Genomic DNA, 18,949 nt, shown 5'->3' on the forward strand with positions numbered 1-18,949 from the left:
TGAATGTCTGGTTTATCTAAGCACAAGTGGCAGTCATTTCATCAAAGCCCTCTCCATGAGAGAACTAGCTTTGGATTCCTTCTCAGAAAAGAGAAATTTCTCAGAGGATAATGAAGTAAAGACCTCCAACAATCTGTTTCTCTGCAACAGCAATAAGCATACTGGCAAAAACTGTCAAATTCATCTTTTTAGGAACTCAGCATATACAAAGGCTTGCAACAATCCAAGGAGCGTATATTCAAGAAAAACAGCTGCATTTCAAGAACAACAGCCAGCTTTGTAGCATTTTAATGTGCTGTTTTCATCATTTTCTTCCCAGCTCTGTGATAGCTCTGAAAACCATCATCCCTGCAGACGTAGTGAAAGCCAGCAACCTAGAAGTCAGCCTTAGTCTGTTTAGGCTATTACACAATACCACAGAGTGAGTATCACATAAACAATGGAAATGTATGTTTCACAGTTTTGAAGGCTGAGAAATTTAAGATCAAAGTGCCGGAAGATTCAGTGTCTGGCAAGGGACTGATTTATGTGTCATAAATGGCCATCTTCTTACTGTGTCCTCAGATGGTGGAAGGGGTGAGGGAACTCTACAGAGTCTTTTTTATAAGAGCACGAATCCCATTCACAAGGGCTCCACTCTCATGATCCAATCATGTCCCACAGGCCCCTGCCTTCTAATACCATCACATTGGGGGTTTGAATTTCAACATTTGAATTTTAGAGGTACACAAATATTATGTCCTTGTCATATAACTGGAAGGGGACAATTGTTTTGGAGTCCCCCAAAAGTTAACATTCACATTGTCATTATTTGATCTTTCTGGCTAAATGAACTTTCCGAAAATGACAAAAAACATGTACTTCCCATAGTAGGGTGGCAATGGTTTTTGTTTAATCATGGACTTTGATATGTAATTTTTAAAAATTTCTTCTCTGGTTGATAGGTCTGTAATAATTTTATTATTCAAGCATTTGTTTTCAGTACACATAAATGATAGATATTACACTAGGGAATTTTCTGACATTGAGAAATCACTTTACAATAATACTATGTATTTTAAAAGTTGTAACATACATAGAAACATACAACTTACCCAATAAAATGCTAAAATAAGACAAATATAACACAAACTTTGTAAATGTACCCAAACTCACTCTAAAGTTTTAGTGACTCAGATGGTTTTAGATGAAATTTTACTAGACTCATCAGATTAATTTTTCCTTTAGTATTTTGATAAACTGAAAATAGATCAAAGAATAAAATTAGCTGACACAATTTTATATTATTAAAACATACATGAAAAACTCTGGCATTTTATTAAAAAACTATGCAAATTCCTGAATCTGATATTCACCTTTCATATATTCACAACTGGTGAATGCCTAGTTTTAAATAACACATTTGTGTGTGACCTTTTAAGAAAATTACCAATGTCTTTGTTTAGAGTGCAGAGGGCATGGATTTCACAGAGCATTTCCCACTAAATGGAGTATATTACTCCAATTTCATAGCCATGTTGTCAGGAAGTGGCACTTCATTAAGATAATGTGACCTTTAGAATATTCTTCCAACCTTTTACTATGTCTTTGGTAGTGGAATTTGTACTTTAATTTCTGTGGCTTTTTGATAAGTTGGAAATGAAAAGTAATTGAAAGCTACATTTTTTATTTCACTTCATCTATACATTGTGTGTGGGTTTTTCCCCCTAAAATGGCAAAAAATGTCAGGTAAAGGATTTTTGTTCAAACTAGGGATTATCTGCCAGGAAAATATCTTTTAGAGTTAAAATCAAATTGACAAGTTTATACCTATCGTGGAAAGGAAGAAAGGGAGAAAATGGCTATGTAGAAAAAAAGCAAAAATTGTTCTTTTTTTCTACTGCATTTTCAAAAAAGCTGAGAAAGGCCCGCAAAGCCTTTTTTCTTGTTTTGTGATGACGGTGAGATAATATGTTTTCAGTGTGCTTGCTGTGGGAACTTGAAATTGTTTGTTCATTTGAAGCCATCATTCAAAGTAGAGATTTAACTTCTAAAACCATTTTTTTTAATGATGAAGTCAAAGTAAACAATTAAAGGAAAGAGGAAAAGAGATTATTGTTCTGGTTAGACTTGAAGTAGCATTTCTCAGGAAGCATTTGTGTATCATTTGGTTTATTTATAGGATTGAATTTTATGATTGGAATTGAGTTTTTCAATGAATATCTTAAAATATATTTACAGCTAAGAATTGTTTTATTTTAATATATGGACACTCTTAGGTTTCAGAGCATGTATTTCTTAATCAGTTCTTTGGCAACTGTAACATTAAGGTTCTCTTTTTAATATATTTGAAATAGAGCATTCATAATACACCCTGGGAGTGGCTGCATTAGGTGAAATCACAGAACCATATGGTGGCCTGAAAGCTGCATAGGGAGTTTTTGATTCTTTTACTAGATATGTTGCTTTAGACAAACCACTTGGTTTCCTAAGCTTTATTTTCTCTGTTAGAAAAATAACAGTATAAGTTAGGGATGTAATCAGTTGCAAATACAGTCTCCCTTTATCCACGGGGATATATCCTAAGAGCCCTCCCCCAGTGGATGCCTTTAACCTTGAATAGCACTCAACCCCACAGATATTGTTTTTTTCCTAGGATCAGCCAGGATCAACTGATTATCTGCCTCAGGTAATCCTGGCCCATCAAGCCATGATGATCTTGATGATTTAGTATCAGAACAGATGATATTGATGACTAAGAGGTGGGTAGCTTATACAGCATGGATATGCTAGACCAAGGGATTATTCACACACTGGGTAAGATGGAGTTGGACAGATCAAGATTTCATCATGCTACCCAGAATGGTGAGCTATTTGAAATGTATATGTTTAGATAACATTTGACCTGACTGTAGGTAACTGAAACCATGGAAAGTAAAACCAGAGATAAGGGAGAGTTTTTGTAACAGAAAACCTGGGTATAGAGGCCTAAAAAATAGACGCAGACTTTTCTAAGCCAGGATGTGTGTAGTGCAAAGTAGTCTGGCCAGCCAATGCTATCGTCAGGACTCCATCCCTTGTATCCCCTCTATTTGAGATTGTAGCACCATGGCCACAAGAGAGCTGTTAAACCTCTAAGGGTTTTGTCCACATTCCAGGTAAGAGGAAAAGAAATATCAGAGATTTTTCCTGATGAGGTTTTATCCTCTAATAAAAGAGGGGATTGATCCCTAGCTGACTTCTCTCTGTACCTCGTTAACCAGAATTCTGTCACATAACCTCCCACAGCTGCAAGAGAGTCAGAAAAAATCAAGCATTAAGCTCTCTAGATTCTGTAATAGAGGAAGACAAGAGAGAAAGTAGTTGAGAAAGGGTGTTGATTAATTTGTAATATGGACCGCAATTAAATACAGCAAGTTCTCAAATGTTGTTTTGTTCAATATTGTTTTGTTATAATGCTGTTGTGAAAAAAATAATAATTCCCAGCTGGGGCCACTCTTTGTGTGGAGTCTGCACATTTTTTTTTCCCCGTCTGCATGGGTTTTCTCCAGGTACTCTGATTACCTCCCAAATTCCAAAGATGTGCACGTTAGGGTAATTGGTGTGTATAAATGGTCCCAGTCTAAGTGAGCATGGGGGTGTGTGTGTGAGTGTGCCCTGGGACGAAGTGGCATCCTGTCCAGTGGTGGTTTCCACCTTGTGACTGCTCTGGCAACCCGTGATACTGAGCTGGAATAATGGGGTCAATAATTATCTTACTTGATTGAATAATCTTTATTATTTATTTACTTAATTATTTTTGAGACAGAGTTTCACTCTTGTTGCCCAGGCTGGAGTGCAGTGGCGTGATCTCAGCTCACTGCAGCCTCTACTGCCCAGGTTCAAATAATTCTCCTGCTCAGCCTCCCTAGTAGCTGGGATCACATGTGCGCACCACCACGTCTAGCTAATTTTTGAATTTTTAGTAGAGACAGGGTTTCACCATGTTTAAAAATGCATTTAATGCTCACATTTATTTCAGTGTTTAATATTACAAGTGTTTTGGATCTTCATTTCGAAGTTTGGTGATGTTTTCTGACCAGAAATATACTGTGGGTCTATTGTTTTTATCAATTCACTCATGGTAAAACTGGTTTCATTATACAATTTTGCTTAAAGTCACAGTTTCTGAAACCCTATTGATGATGTTAGTTGAGGAATTACCATACTATAAAGGTAAAGTTTTTTTAAATGTAACAGATTAAGGTTATAGCAATAGTATCAATTTAGGTGAAATGAATTAATATTGCCATTATATTTTATTATGACCACATCTAATTGAGAGTGTTATCTTCAGTTATGAGTGCACATAAGAGTTAATGTAGCTTCAAAACTATGTCAGCAGGATGTGAGTTCTGTTGAGAATATGTCATGTATCAATGAGCTGAAAAAACTAGGGTTGTTTTACTTGAAGAAGAAAAAAAAATTAGTAGAGGCATAAGAGCTGCACACATATTTGAAGAAGGAAATATACTTAGTATAGGTTAATAAAGCTAGCATTAGTGAGGAAGACAGATATTGGGTCAGTATAAAAGTATTTCTTAAGAACCAGGGATGTAAACTCCTCTTTCTGTTCAATAAGAAATGGCATAAAAATTTACCGGGTCCTATAGATTGAGGATGGGAAATTTTCATAGATGATGTGTATGGTCCCATCCAACCTTAAGATTTGAAGATTCTTTGCATTTACACTTAGAGCCAAATATGGGTAATTCTTCCATAATGTATTAGTTTTCTATTGCTGCATAACAAATGAACACAACTTAGTAGGTTAAACAATACCCATTTATTATATCAGTTTCCATGGGTCAGGAGTCTAGGCATAGCTTTGAGGGGTCTCCTGTCCAGAAACCCAGGGTTTCACAAGGCAACATTCAAGTATGGACAGGCCGCATTTCTCTCTAGAGCTCACAGGCCTGTGGAGGTGGTTATTGGCAGGATTCAGGTTCTTGTGGTTATAGAACTGAGCCTCTCAGCTCCTAGAGGTCACAGGTAGTCCTCTGTTCCATAGCTTCTGCACTGGCAGTCAGTATCATAGCAACTTTCTTCTTCAAGGTCAGCAGAAGAGTCTCTTGATCAGTCAGCTAAGGCAGAGGTTTAGATAACATAATCTAACCATGGGCGCAACATCCTTTGTCATATTCTGTTATTTAGAAGCTAATTGCACTCATGGAGAAGGGATTATACAAAGGTGTGGACTTTAGGAGGTGAAAATTCTTGGGAGTCACTCTAGAGTCTGGTTGTCACAAATGGTACTTGGGATTGAATTCTGAAGTACAGTGAAGATAAAGCATGACTGTGGCTTTCCCATATCCATTTGGCTACAAAGCTTAATTAAGAACCAACTGAACATGTAAGGAGGAAGCCTAACAAAAGCAGAAGAGGCATTTGCCGAGACCAGCTCGGTCAGGGAGACCCTCACCCAGTGGTGCTAGAGCAATTAAAGACACACACAAGAAATATAGAGGTGAGGAGTGGGAAATCAGGGGTCTCACAGCCTTCAGAGCTGAGAGCTTCAAACAGAGATTTACCTATGTCTTTATTAACAGCAAGCCAGTGATAAGCATTGTTTCTATAGATTATAGATTTACTAAAAGTATTCCTTATGGTAAATAAAGGGATGGGCCAAAATAAAGGAATGGGTCTGGCTAGTTATCTGCAGCAGGAGCATGTCCTTCGGGCACAGATCACCCATGCTATTGTTTGTGGTTTAAGAACACCTTTAAGTGGTTTTCCGCCCTGAGTGGGCCAGGTGTTCGTTGCCCTCATTCTGGTAAACCCACAACCTTCCAGGTGGGTGTCATGGCCATCATGAACATGTCACAGTGCTGCAGAGATTTTGTTTATGGCCAGTTTTGGGGCCAGTTTATGGCCACATTTTGCGGGGGCAGGTCTGTTCCCAACATGTCCCCCTTCTTTGATTTGCAAAGTGTTAAAAGCAAAGGCAGCTTTGTCATGGTGAGCTACTTCTTGCAGGAGTCAGGATCCACGTCTACAGACTATACAAAGACAAACAACACAGATTAAAAGCACAATCATCATTGAAATCACAGAGCTTCCAAGTGTTTTTATCCATTTTAATGGGTTACTAGCTGCTAATCTGTCTGCACCCCCTTCAAGCACTCCAGTTCCTGGCATTAAGGTCAGGTGTACCTGGGATGTCTTAAATATTTGTTCGTTTAATTTTGCAATATCCATAAACAAGTTTGTAGAGTGTCCTTCTAGATGCTTTTTTATTCTTTCCCAAATTTTGATCTTATTAAGAGCTGTTAATAATTTCCACAAATCCTTAGGTTTAGCTCCTATAAAGTGCCATATCATTTGAGGTTGAGGTGCCACTATACCGCCATGGTTCCAGATAATAGGAACTCTTGCTGTATTTCTTATCATTTCTACCATCTGACCATTTTTTTCAGACCAGCTTAACATAGTGTGGCCGTGGCATGCAAACTGAGAGGTGCAATTCAAGCTAAACATCCCCTTAGGGGACCAATCAATAATGATTCCATAGGAATTGTTGTGCAGCACCTCTGCCTGTTCTGCAATGTGATCTTCCTAAATAAGTACGTTCATTTTTTCTGAACAGGTTCAATTTTGTTCACAAATAGATTTTTGAGGGCGGTATGCCTCAATTTTAGGAGCAGGTTTATTATGGTAAGTATTGAGATCAGAAAGCATGTGTAACTATGTCATAGAGTGATTACATCCAGGCATTATTGCCAGCCAAGATTGATAAATATGACCAATAAGTATAATTGTTCTCTTGTGTCAGCCCTTGTTGTAGGAATACTCACAGCAATGGTGATCACCACTATCATAGCTACCATTAAATTCCTCATTGTGACTGGTTGTCCTGCTTTCCTCAGTTTTTCTTCCGCCATCTGTGACAGCTTCTTGATCCTCCCCAGGTGGTTGGCTGTGTTCAACGGGTGTTGCTTGTGACAGTTGGGGTCCTCCTCAGCGTCAGCCTTGACATGGCTGCAACCAGGGGATCCTCGGGATCCTCCTGGAATCTCTGCCTCAGCATCTGGCTCATGATAAGGTTTCAGGTGTCTTGACGGTATCCAAATTGGTTGTTGATTCAGCCCTGGAGAAACACAAGCATAACCTCTACCCCAAGTTTTTATTTTACCTATTTCCCAACTTTTTGTTATACAAAGTGAGAAAAGGTGTCCACACATACATGTAACATGTGTGATATCCATTTGCCATAGAGAATTATGTTCCAATCCTCGAGTATTAACTCCTCCTGTAAAACATGAGGAATGTACCGTTTGGCAAGTTGGGCATCGCTGGATAATAGCTTTAGCTTCTTTCCAGGTAATGCTGTATATGCATTTGAGACCAGAAGCATTAACATGAGTTAATTTGTGAAAATGTCTTGCATTAGATATTGCATTAGCAACTAGGCAATCAGCCATTTGATTCCCTTAAGTCAAAGGTCCTGGAAGAGGTGTATGAGTCGTAATGTGATTGATGTAAAAAGGGTGCATTCTACTGCTAACTACTGTTTGCAGTTGGGTAAATAAAGTCATCAGTTGTTCATCTGTATGAAATTGTAACTGAGCATTTTCAATTAACTGTGTGGAATGAACCACGTATGAAGAATCAGAACTCACATTCATAGGCATATTAAAAGCAGTCAATACCTCAATTACAGCTACAAGCTCCACTTTTTGAGCTGAAGTATAGGGCATCTGGAAAACTTTACTTTTTAAGCCAGAATAAGAAGCTTTAGCATTACTAGACCCATCTGTAAAACATGAAAATGCTTAGCAGGCTTCAGGTTGTTTACCGCTGGAATTGTAAATGCAAACCATTCACAGTCTTGCTCATCTAAAGGGATAGTAAAGAAACAGTCTTTTAAATCTATGACTATTAAAGGCCAATTTTTTGGAATTATAGCAGGAGAAGGCAATCCTGGCTGTAATGCTCCCGTGGGTTGTATAACTGAATTGATAGCTCTTAAGTCAGTTAACATTCTCCATTTATCGCATTTTTTCTTAATTTTGAAAACTGAAAAATTCCAAGGGGAAAATGTTGGAGCTATGTACTCATTTTCTAATTGTTCACTAACTAATCCTCTAAAGCCTCCAGTTTCTCTTCACTTAGCAGCCATTGTTCTATCCAAATTGGCTTATCTGTTAACCATTTTAAAGGTATAGGTTCTGGAGGCTTAACAATGGCCACTATCAAAAATGATATCCTAAACCTTGGTGGGAACTTCGTCTTTCCCCTTGAAGCAGTTCCTTCAAACCTTGCAAATTTTTTCCTAGTCCCCTAACAGGGACATACCCCATTTCATGCATCATATGTTGACTTTGAGGGCTGTATAATTGCTCTGGGATTAGAACTTGTACTCCCCATTGTTGTAATAAATCTCCCCCATAAACTTATAGGTACAGAAGTTATAATTGGTTGAATAGTCCCAGGTTGTCCATCGGGCCCTTCACAATGCAAAATATGACTACTTTGATATACTTCAGGGGCTTTACCAACTCCAACTATGTGAAACTGAGCGGGTTGAATTGGCCACGCAGATAGCCAGTGCTGCAGAGAAATGATTGAAATGTCCTCCTGTATCTACCAAACCCTTAAATTTATTTCCCTGAATAGTTATTTCACAGGTAGGACATTTATCAGTAATTTGGTTCACCCAATAAGCTGCTTTGCCTTGTTTATTTGTGCTTCCAAATCCTCCTGTTTGTTTAATTTCACTTTTTCCCATTCTCACATACGGCACAATCAGGAGCTATGCTATATGCTCTCCCGGCCCTGCTTTCCAGGGAACAGAAGTAGATATAACAATTTGAATTTCCTCATTGTAATCTGAATCAATGACTCCTGTATGTATTTGTACCCCTTTCAAATTTAAACTAGACCCTCCTAGAAGTAATCATATCGTTCCCACTAGCAAGGTTCCACAGACTCCTGTTGGGACCTTTTGCAGGGGTTCCCCAGGCAGAAGGCTCACAGCTTTTGTGCAGCACAAATCTATTGGAGCACTACTGGCTGTGGCGGGGGACAGGCATTGTACAGGGGTGAGGGAATGGCCTGAGCTGGAATTGCCCCAGTTTGGAATGGGGCCTGGGATAGGCTCCTCATGGCATTTCCCAAAATCGGGTTCCCATCTTTATCAAACTTAGAGTGACACTGATTAGCCCAATGTTTTCCTTTTTTACATTTTGGACATATTTCAGGTGCAGCAGTTTTCTATTTTCCCCTATCTGGTGGCCTGACTCGCTGATTTTTTCTACATTCTTTTTTAGTATGACCATGCTTCCCACAGTTAAAACAAGCTCCAGGAAACAAAGTATTTCCTTTATCCACTCTCAGTCCTGCCATTGCCTGTGCCAACAAAATAGCTTCATGCAGATTACCTCAAGTACCATCACAGGCCTTGATATAATCAACTAAATGTGCTTTCCCAAATTTAAAAGAAAAAGGACCAAATGTAGCTATAATATTTCCCTGTTGATCTAGGGGGTGTATTCTAACGGGACTGCCAAGCCTCTATATCACCCTCTTGTCTAGCTTGCTGAATTCCTGCCTGAATAGAACTGAGAGTGGTCACCCGAGGCGCTGCTCGAACAGTCACTAGGGCAACTACTTTTTGCCCAGTGTTCTCCGGAAAAGAAAGATCTGGAGGGTCAGGCCACTCTTTTTCTTCAAAATAATAATGAGGGGGTACAGAAGGGTAGGGATGAACCTCTCCCTCCTTTGCCACTTTAGCTTTAGCTGGCAAACAAACCTGCTCTGTAACCTCTTCTGTTACTTGGTTATACTCTTCTTCCTCTTCATCATTAGTGTGAAAAGGTTCCAAAGTGGAATGAACCAGAGCCCACCCACACTTGTCCTATTGTTACTCTGATGCTTCTGAGCTCTCCTTCTTACTCACCATGGGAATTGCTTTAAGAGTACTTGGGTGTCCTCCAGCTTAGTTTTTCACATTCTCCAACCATTGCTCCGGTGACCCTTCAACCTGGCACCCCACGTACGGGTGCCACTTGCCGAGACAAGCTGGGTCGGGGAGATCCTAACCCAGAGGTGCTAGAGGAATTAAAGACATACACACAGAAATATAGAGGTGCGGAGTGGGAAATCAGGGGTCTCACAGCCTTCAGAGCTTAGAGCTTCCAACAGAGATTTACCTATGTATTTATTAACAGCAAGCCAGTGATAAGCATTGTTTCTATAGATTATACATTAACTAAAAGTATTCCTTATGGTAAATAAAGGGATGGGCCAAAATAAAGGGATGGGTCTGGCTAGTTATCTGCAGCAGGAGCATGTCCTTCAGGCACAGATCACTCATGCTATTGTTTGTGGTTTAAGAAAACCTTTAAGCGGTTTTCCACACTGGGTGGGCCAGGTGTTCCTTGCCCTCATTCTGGTAAACCCACAACCTTCCAATATGGGCGTCATGGCCATCATGTACTTGTCACAGTGCTTCACAGATTTTGTTTATGGCCAGTTTTGGGGCCAGTTTATGGCCAGATTTGGGAGGCCTGTTCCAAACAGCATTTTCATTTCTAATTATAGATAATGTAAGTTGCTTTCACATTGACTACTTTGAAATAGGGAGGACATGACTTGAAGGTTAGAGGAGACTGTTTCTTGGCAAGATGTTACTCATTCAATAATAACTGAATTAAGAGAGAGCTCTCATACTCTAGATTCTATCTATAAGGGAAAAAATAGACAGAAAAATAATAAATACCAACTACAAACATGGTAGGGCTTTCATCACGTTACCATTTTTTTCAGTCACAATCGACCTGACAAACGTGTCTGAAATAACCATTCAGTTTACCCAGACACAACAGAGTGGTGTCCATTTGAAAAGCCAAAGCAATTCTTGATGTATTCTTAGAGCTCAAGATAAATAGATGTGCTAGTACTTTTCTACCCTCACCCCGGTTGCCATATCTCCAAAAATATCTTCATCATGGACCTAGCATCTTAGAAAGTTACAGTGATGTAGGAGATTTTCTGTATTTTCCTCAACTTCCTTCACTCCTCTTACCCTATTGACAATTTATAAGCCCTGCACCATCTGGGGAACAGACTGTTGGCTGCCAAGTAGACTCATTAACATTCCCCTCCGGGAACTCTTGCTGTTTAATTAGGCTGTCAGCTGGATTCAGGCAGTGAGAGCCTTAGGTGGCTGTGTAACAAATCCATGACTCCATGCATTCAGATGTCAAGGTCACTAAGATTCCTGCTTATACGCATATGAGAAAAGGAATCCAGATCGTTGGCTGTTAAAATCCAAGTTATCAATGACTTCAATGTAAAGGGGACTTTCCATAGTTAATTGAGACACTAAGTTATCCCCCACTAAATTCACAGCTGTCACTACTACATTGTTTGAGAATCCTCTAACCCCTAGGCCATCATGTCTGGCATTTGGGCTAACTTTCTTGTCAGAGCTAGTCAATAGTGTTTGTAGAGTACGTTCCAAACCCATACTGAAATTACTCTATGTACCATAATTAAATGCATCCAGTTAATTAAGTTATCTGAGAACAGACTACTAATAGTGTTAGCACTCTAGACATATTTGATTTAAATATAACAATGATTTTTTTTCAATGACAATTTGGTAAACTTCTATTATGAGAAAAATGCTTCTCAACTGAATGGTTTGGTTACTGTTGTGTAAACATTTTCTAACCATTGTTAGTTTGAAGGAAAGGGAAAACTTCTTTAGGCAAAATGTGGAAACCTGGAGTTTTCTAAATCCAGAGAGAGAACCATCGCCCATAGCTGTCAATCAATTCTAGTAACTTTTGGTTGATTAAGTATTCATCTATCTACTGATTAAGTCATTTAATTTATTAACTTTTCAAATATTTATTGGTTATTCACCCTCAGCTAGGCCCTGGGCTCGGTGCTATTAATATATTAGTAACTCAGTACAGGCAATGAGCAAGTCTCCATTTTACTGAGGGAGGCAGTTATTCATCTAAGAATCATGAAAACAAAATATAATCAAACAATAAGTAAACATACCTACATCCATGAGATGTCATAATTGAGGGGCCAAATCTGCTGAATATGGAGGAATGATAAGTCGGGGGATGCTTAATCAACACTTGGTGGAGGGAGGCAGAGAGAACCTTCTGAAAAGAGAAAAAGCACATGCAGACAGTCTGTGTCTGTGGGAGCAAGACATCTGTATGAAAGCTGGTAAGCTCATTTTTAGAAAAGAGGTGGAATTACAATAAGTGAGGTCTAAGGAAAGGCTTTCTGAGTCTACCCAGATTGTTAAACTATTTTCTCTACGGCAGCTAGAGTGTCACCTTTCAGCAGTATCCTTAACATTAAGACCTGTGCTGTTTTCTTCGGGCTGTCTAAACCTAATCCTGCCATTGGTGAAAAGAAAAAGTAGTGAATAGATTAGATGGCTCAGTTTTGCTTTTTCCTCCTACCTACTAGTCTTGACTGAAAAAGAATATGATGAATCTTTGTATAATCCTCATAGTGAATTTAGAAGGAGTTGTCAGGGACATTGCTTTATAATGGGTTTCTTCTGGTGGTGTATTAGAAATGCTTGGCCCAAGAAATATTGTTATTAATCTTTTTATATAAAATAATGACACTTCGTGTGAAGTCAGTGCTTTTTAAAGCTATTTTACCTGTTTCTGTATGTACGTATTTCTTTATTTTTTCTTTAAACATCTTTTATTCATCTCTTTTTTCCCACAAATTTTTCAAAGGAAGTGAAATATTCTGTTATCTCTAAATAATTATTGTTTTCTTGCTATTTACAGATGTCAATAGGAGACTTTGAGCTGTGTTTATTTTTTTTTTTTCAAGTTTTTATTTTAAGTGCAGTGATCTGGGGTAAATTTTAGGTCTTATGGAAAGCAGCCATATCCATAGACTACACAGAATCCTCAAAAGCAGTGACCTGCTCCTCCAGCATATCTGTTCCAACTTTATCATCTTCAATTACACACTGGATTTGACGTTTTTAAATTCCATATCCCATCAGAACTAGTTTAGAAGAGCCCTAGACTAAGCCGTCTGCTTGAATGCTTCTAACACATTCCTCTAGTTTTGCCATATCTGCCACATCATCCCACGGTTTCATATCTAGTATGATGGAAAACGGCAACAAGTGCACGTTTTTTGGCTTTCTTTGATTCATTATAGGCAAGCCATTCTTCCATTAACCTCTTTGCTGCTTCACTTTCCTCCTCCTTATCAGATCCAAGGAGATCAATGTCATCATCATCTTTACTATTTGCAGCTCTGCTTCCTGTAGTGTCTTCTACATTAGCAGGACCATATTTGCCCAAAGGTTTCTTTACTCCTCTTTTCATGCAAATTGATGTGACTATACCAACATAGGACAAGACATGAGTTCACAGGCAATGGGCCAGAGACTGCTTCAAATACTGCCACATCTGCTTGTGGTGGCACATAACCCTCGAGGTAGCTCTTGTCTGCCAGGTAATCATTGAGCACATGGAGGCCAGCAGGGCTTTTCAGGTCTCTGAAACCCATGGTGTCAGCTATATCTGAGAGCTGGGTAGCAGCAAAATGAAAGTGTAAATTGTGGGCACCCCTGCTAAGAGAGGGAAAAAAAGCTAGTTTTGGTTTGTTAAAACCCAAAGATACACAGAAAGAAAACAAACCCCAGCTGTATTTAGCAAGCTCTCACAGACTCTCTTTTCAAGAGAAAGATGAAAGTGCTCATAGTCTGCCAGGGAAATCATACTTGGATTTCAATATATTAAAATCCCCTTCCTATTTCACTTATAAACATATCTGTGGAGAAAGGAAGAAAAGTTCGTAAATACAAATAGAATTTCATCCACATGTTCCAAAATTGCCGTGATATTATTTCTGTTTTATAGACTTCACTTATAAAAAACGTTACAGAGTGTGAGCAGTCTGTCAAATATCCCACAAATGGCAAGTGCTACATTTGATGGATAGGCATTGTTTTAAATATTTTCAATTAATGCCTTTGGTCTGGATAGTTCTTTAAAATTAATCTTAATTGTATGAATTGTATGTTGTGTTTAATTATTAACATTGAACATTGCTAATATTTATACAAGTAACTTTACAAATATAACTCAAAATGATCTTTACTATCTGGGCATTAAAGCTAATAGCCATACTATATTAGCTATTTCACTGTGTTAGCTACAGGGTATACATAGTAGGACAAGATCTAGGACTCAGGGTGGACCACAAGCTGACTGTGAGTTTATAAAGAAATTCTTCAGTCTGAGTGCCATGGCTCATGCCTGTAATCAGCACTTTGGGAGGCCGAGGTGAGCAGATCACCTGAGGTTGGGAGTTCGAGACCAGCCTGACCAACATGGAGAAATCCCATCTTTACTAAAAATACAAAATTAGCCAGGCGTGGTGGCACATGCCTGTAATCCCAGCTATTTGGGAGGCTGAGGCAGGAGAATGGCTTGAACCCAGGAGGTGGAGGTTGCGGTGAGCTGAGATCGCACCATTGCACTCCAGCCTGGGCAACAAGAGCGAAACTCCGTCTCAAAAAAAAAAAAAAAAAAAAGAAAAATCCTTCAGAGAGGCATAATATTTTTGTAATTTTATAAATACATAGTCATGCAGTCATCCATTTTTTTTCTTTTCTTAAAAAAATTGGAATATGAGGTATTTAAGAAAAGAGTAGAGCAGGGTAACAACCTCATTAAAATGCCAGAAAACATTACCAATGAGAAAATCCTAAATAAACTGGAATTAGTTCATGTGCAGATGAAAAAGCTAATGGTCTTTCATAAGTCAATAATGATTTTAAGCAGCAAGGAAAGCATTTTATAAGCAGAATTCTGATCAGCTGTTTTTATTATTCAGTGAAAATAAAGTATGAGAAAATAAATCTACACTGGAATTTTAAATGAAAATATTCTATTACATCTGTTGCTGTTATGTGTGCTGTATGTTTCCCTGTTTAAAGTCTTCATTCATAGACACTTCAAATGCGCAACTTCATTGTCTTCTGCTAGGGCTGGCTAAAGTGATGGCAAAAGAAACCAAGTACTCTAGATTGTTCCATGGATGGGGAGGGAGAATGTAAGTGGAAAGAAGGATATAGCAGTGCCCAAATTTGAATCAAAAATATCTAAATTTCCTCAGTCTTAGGAAACATAGATTATTTCTCTTGTCTTCCATTCATTTTCCAAATATAAGGAATAAAATCAGTTATTTAGTTTCACCTGCTCACTTGCACAAATATATATATATATAGTTTTATACACCACAAAATTATCTATTGTAGTAAATCCATGAGCTTGTGCCCATGTAATTTTGCCTGTATTAGCCATTCTAAGTTGTACTAATGAAAGTCTTGCATTAAAGGAGATATATAGATGCACTTGGGTAAATATAGAAGTCTCCAACTGGATTCAAACAGATGGGACTTAACCACAACTGAAACGCATACATTATGGTAGCAGGAAAGCTGGATCACAGGTGTAAGGGAAGCCCAGAAGTTTCTTGGTAAGTTTAAGATAGAAAAGGGAGAAAGGAGTCTTTATTTTCTTCTATTTAACATGAACAAAACCCATTTAATTACTGTCAGAACAGTGGAAAGAGATGGTGTTGTGTTAACTTTGAATGAAGAGAGGATAAATGTCTAGTGCTTTGAATCTTTTCTAATTTAGCATTACTATTTGGGTGAGGTAATAGAGACAGCAACTTAATCTGGAAGGAAAATTGCAGGAGCTTGTTTTGGTTAAACAATGTACTTTTGCCATCCTGACAGGATTATTGACAGAGAAAGAAACTCAAGGTCACAGGCCTTGATATTTTGCTCATTCTATGGCAATCTTATTTTTGGAGATTGTTGGCTCAGCTAGTTCTTTGCTAGATGCTGGGAAGATAAATTTGAACTTGGACTTGTGACACCACTTAACTTGTAATAATGATTATTATCGGTGCCTCTCCATCCTGTTTGTAGGGCTGGAAGTTTGGCGCTGTGTGTGTGTGTTTTTTTGTTTGTTTGTTTTTGTTATTTTCCTAACTGTGAATGACATTTGAAATGCCCTGCTATTTCTTCCAAAGTGGTGGTTAGGAATTACTACTATCATAGAACTATAAATGCACTTACATTATTTAGGGCAAGGAAATGCTATTGATCCATTTGTCTCTATAACGGGGCTAATTTTCTCATTCGATTTTATAAACTTAACCAGTCATTTAGCAAGAACTATTTAACTATCGTATATATGTTTTAATCTGTTTCGGTTTGTGAAAACCCAAAGACACGCAGAAAGAAAATGAACCCTAACTGTATTTAGCAAGCACTCACAGACTCTCTTTTCAAGGGAAAGATGAAAGTGCTCATAGGCTGCAAGGGAAATCATACGTGGATTTCAATATATTAAACTCCCCTTCCTATTTCACTTATAAATATATCTGTGGAGAAAGAACTGAAGAAACTTTGGTTTATTTACTAAATAAATTTTTTAATTGTAAACTTTGTGATAATAATGTATTTCATACTTAACATATTTTTTTCTACACATATTTTTATAAAATGGAACTGGCTATGTTTTTTATTTGTGAAAACAATGTAAGTATACAGTTTTTAGAAAGTCAACTAGTAGGTGAAAGTTCAGGAAAAGGAGATAAAATAATTATAATGCAAAGGTAAACACTCTACCTTTAAGTGACAGGTGAATTATTACAATGTCACAGAGTAACTCAGCAGGATTTAGGATTATGAAAACGTTTTTATCACTTATTAGTTAAATAGTATTTAAAAATTAAACAATTGATTTGATAAATATGTATGTAGTTGCTTAATATAGGTAATTTTTAAGCATTATTTTAAACTGCTAAAAAGCTTGAGGAACAAATCCTTCGAAACATAGACTGGGCCAGGTGCAATGGTTCATGTCTGTAATCTCAGCACTTTAGGAGGCAGAGTAAAATAAATATAAATAGCTTGTTTATATTTATTTTACTGCTTTTGAGACAGGGTCTTATTCTGTCACCGAGGCTGGAATGCAGTGTTGTCATCACAGCTCACTGCAGCCTCCACCTTCTGGGCCCAAGCAATCCTCTTGCCTTAGCCTCTCCAGTAGTTGAGGCCACAGGAATGTGCCACTATGTCCCCACTAATTTTTTTTACTATTATTTTTTGTAGAGATGGATCTCCCTACATTGCCCAGGCTAGTCTCAAACTCTTGGGCTAAACCAATGCTTCTGCCTCTGCCTCCTAAAGTGCTGAGATTACAGGCATGAACCATTGCACCCGGCCCAGTCTGTTTTTGGAAGGATTTGTTCCTCAAGCTTTTTAGCAGTTTAAAATAATGCTTAAAAGTTATCTATATTAGGCAACTACATTCATATTTGTCAAATTGGTTGTTTAATTTTTAAATACTATTTAACTAATAAGTGATACAAATGTTTTCATAATCCTAAATCCTGCTGAGTTACTCTGTGACATTGCAATAATTCAGCTGTCACTTAATAGTCAAAATTCCGTGATGGGTAAAACAATGTGAAGTTCAGAAATCCTGTATACCCAGGAACCAGGTTCATCCCAGGAGTTTATTCCAGTTCTCTTCAACCTGTCGTTGTCTAGATCTTACATAGACTCTCTTTAGAGGCAGCAATCAAAAGCAAATCAGTTTATGGAGTTGTGTTGTGAAGATGGTGGTATTGTTGGGGTTAGGATAGAGATTTGCCATGAAGAAAGTAGTTTACTCTTGGGGAAAAGAAGAAAAAAAAACGACAACAAAACCACCAAGACAACAGGTTCAAACAATGTAGTTTCTTAAGAAATCAAGTGATGATGGTCATTTCTCTAAGGTCCAAGTCCAGGATATGTTACTTATTTGGGATTGTATCAGTCAGGAAATAGATCATATACTCAAGTTGAGTAAAGATGTAGGCAATTTTAGGCAAAGTGCCTCAGGGCTAGCAACCAGGGAGCCTTGACTGCCCTCTCCCTAAAGGGCAAGGGGCAGATGAAACAGTCTGAAAGGAGAGAGTTAGGTAGAAGACATCACTGGAGTAGCCATGGCCTTGAGTCAGAGACAGGGTCAACTTTCTGTGACTTATCAGGGAGGAAGCTTGGGAAACAAACACTCTGACCTCACTCTCCTCCTGACCAGTGATCTCCAACTCTTGCCCCTCATTGGCTAAATCCAACTAGCAGCCAGAGTGGAAGTGATCTTTCTCATGTAGCTCATACTTGTTAGCTTCTCTGGGAACAAAGCAGCCTGAAGAAGGGTGGAGCTGATCTGGAGGGGCCAATGAAAACTCTCTGCATAGAAATCCTTCCTGGTGGAGCTGTTTGTAAAACTCCAACAAAATTGGCTTGGTTTTAATCAAAACTCCAACTAAATTGGCTTGGCTTTAAGTAGAAGGAAGCTTTTTTGTTACCTTAAGATACGATTAAATAATGCATAGTTTGAAAAGTACTTCATCTAATCACTTATTGATTTAAAAATTCATTTTTGACAATTGAATATATTAATAATATATCAGAGTAAAAAGTGAGAAAAAATTACAAATCTTCTAACCAACATTTAAAAAGAAGGAACAGTCACTATGAAGGCAGCTAGGAGACCTGGAAATTCAAGTGACTTTGATGTCAGAGCTGAATTTGAATCTTGGACGAGACATTACTATTGAGACCTTATGTAACTTACTTACTGGGCACTGTGCTGCTTGATGGACCCACATTTAGGAGATGCTTAACAACCTAGTGCTTCTATTGTCGTCAGGACTCCCTTGCTGAAGTCTTACTGTAAATCACTGGGAAAACAAATAATATTCATTTTAGTATGCTGCAGAGCTTTGTAACCTTGCTCTAAAACTGTTAATGCCTATTATTAGATTCTTTCAGAGTAAAAAAACAAAGTGAGCTGATTCTACATAGAATTTGCAAGGGGATAGTCTTTAAATTATTATATAGCTATGACCA

General features: G+C 38.1%; 1 protein-coding gene and 1 pseudogene across 14 annotated transcripts in view; one reads left to right on the forward strand and one right to left on the reverse strand.

Moving 5' to 3' along the window:
• The window catches only part of NAALADL2 (N-acetylated alpha-linked acidic dipeptidase like 2), a 1,370,084-nt gene that overhangs the window by 614,962 nt on the left and 736,173 nt on the right, over positions 1–18,949 (forward strand). Inside the window, exon 8 of one of the 14 annotated variants that reach the window (XM_063722336.1) lies at positions 320–421. The exons of the other annotated variants lie outside the window; for them this stretch is intronic. The gene's annotated coding sequence lies outside the window, so the exon portion shown is untranslated. The remainder of the gene's footprint in view (positions 1–319; positions 422–18,949) is intronic. 14 annotated transcript variants of the gene reach the window in all.
• Positions 12,875–13,533, reverse strand: LOC103890309 (elongation factor 1-beta-like; annotated as a pseudogene).

This window comes from Pongo abelii, chromosome 2, assembly GCF_028885655.2.
Source record: "Pongo abelii isolate AG06213 chromosome 2, NHGRI_mPonAbe1-v2.0_pri, whole genome shotgun sequence".
NCBI lineage: Eukaryota > Metazoa > Chordata > Mammalia > Primates > Hominidae > Pongo > Pongo abelii.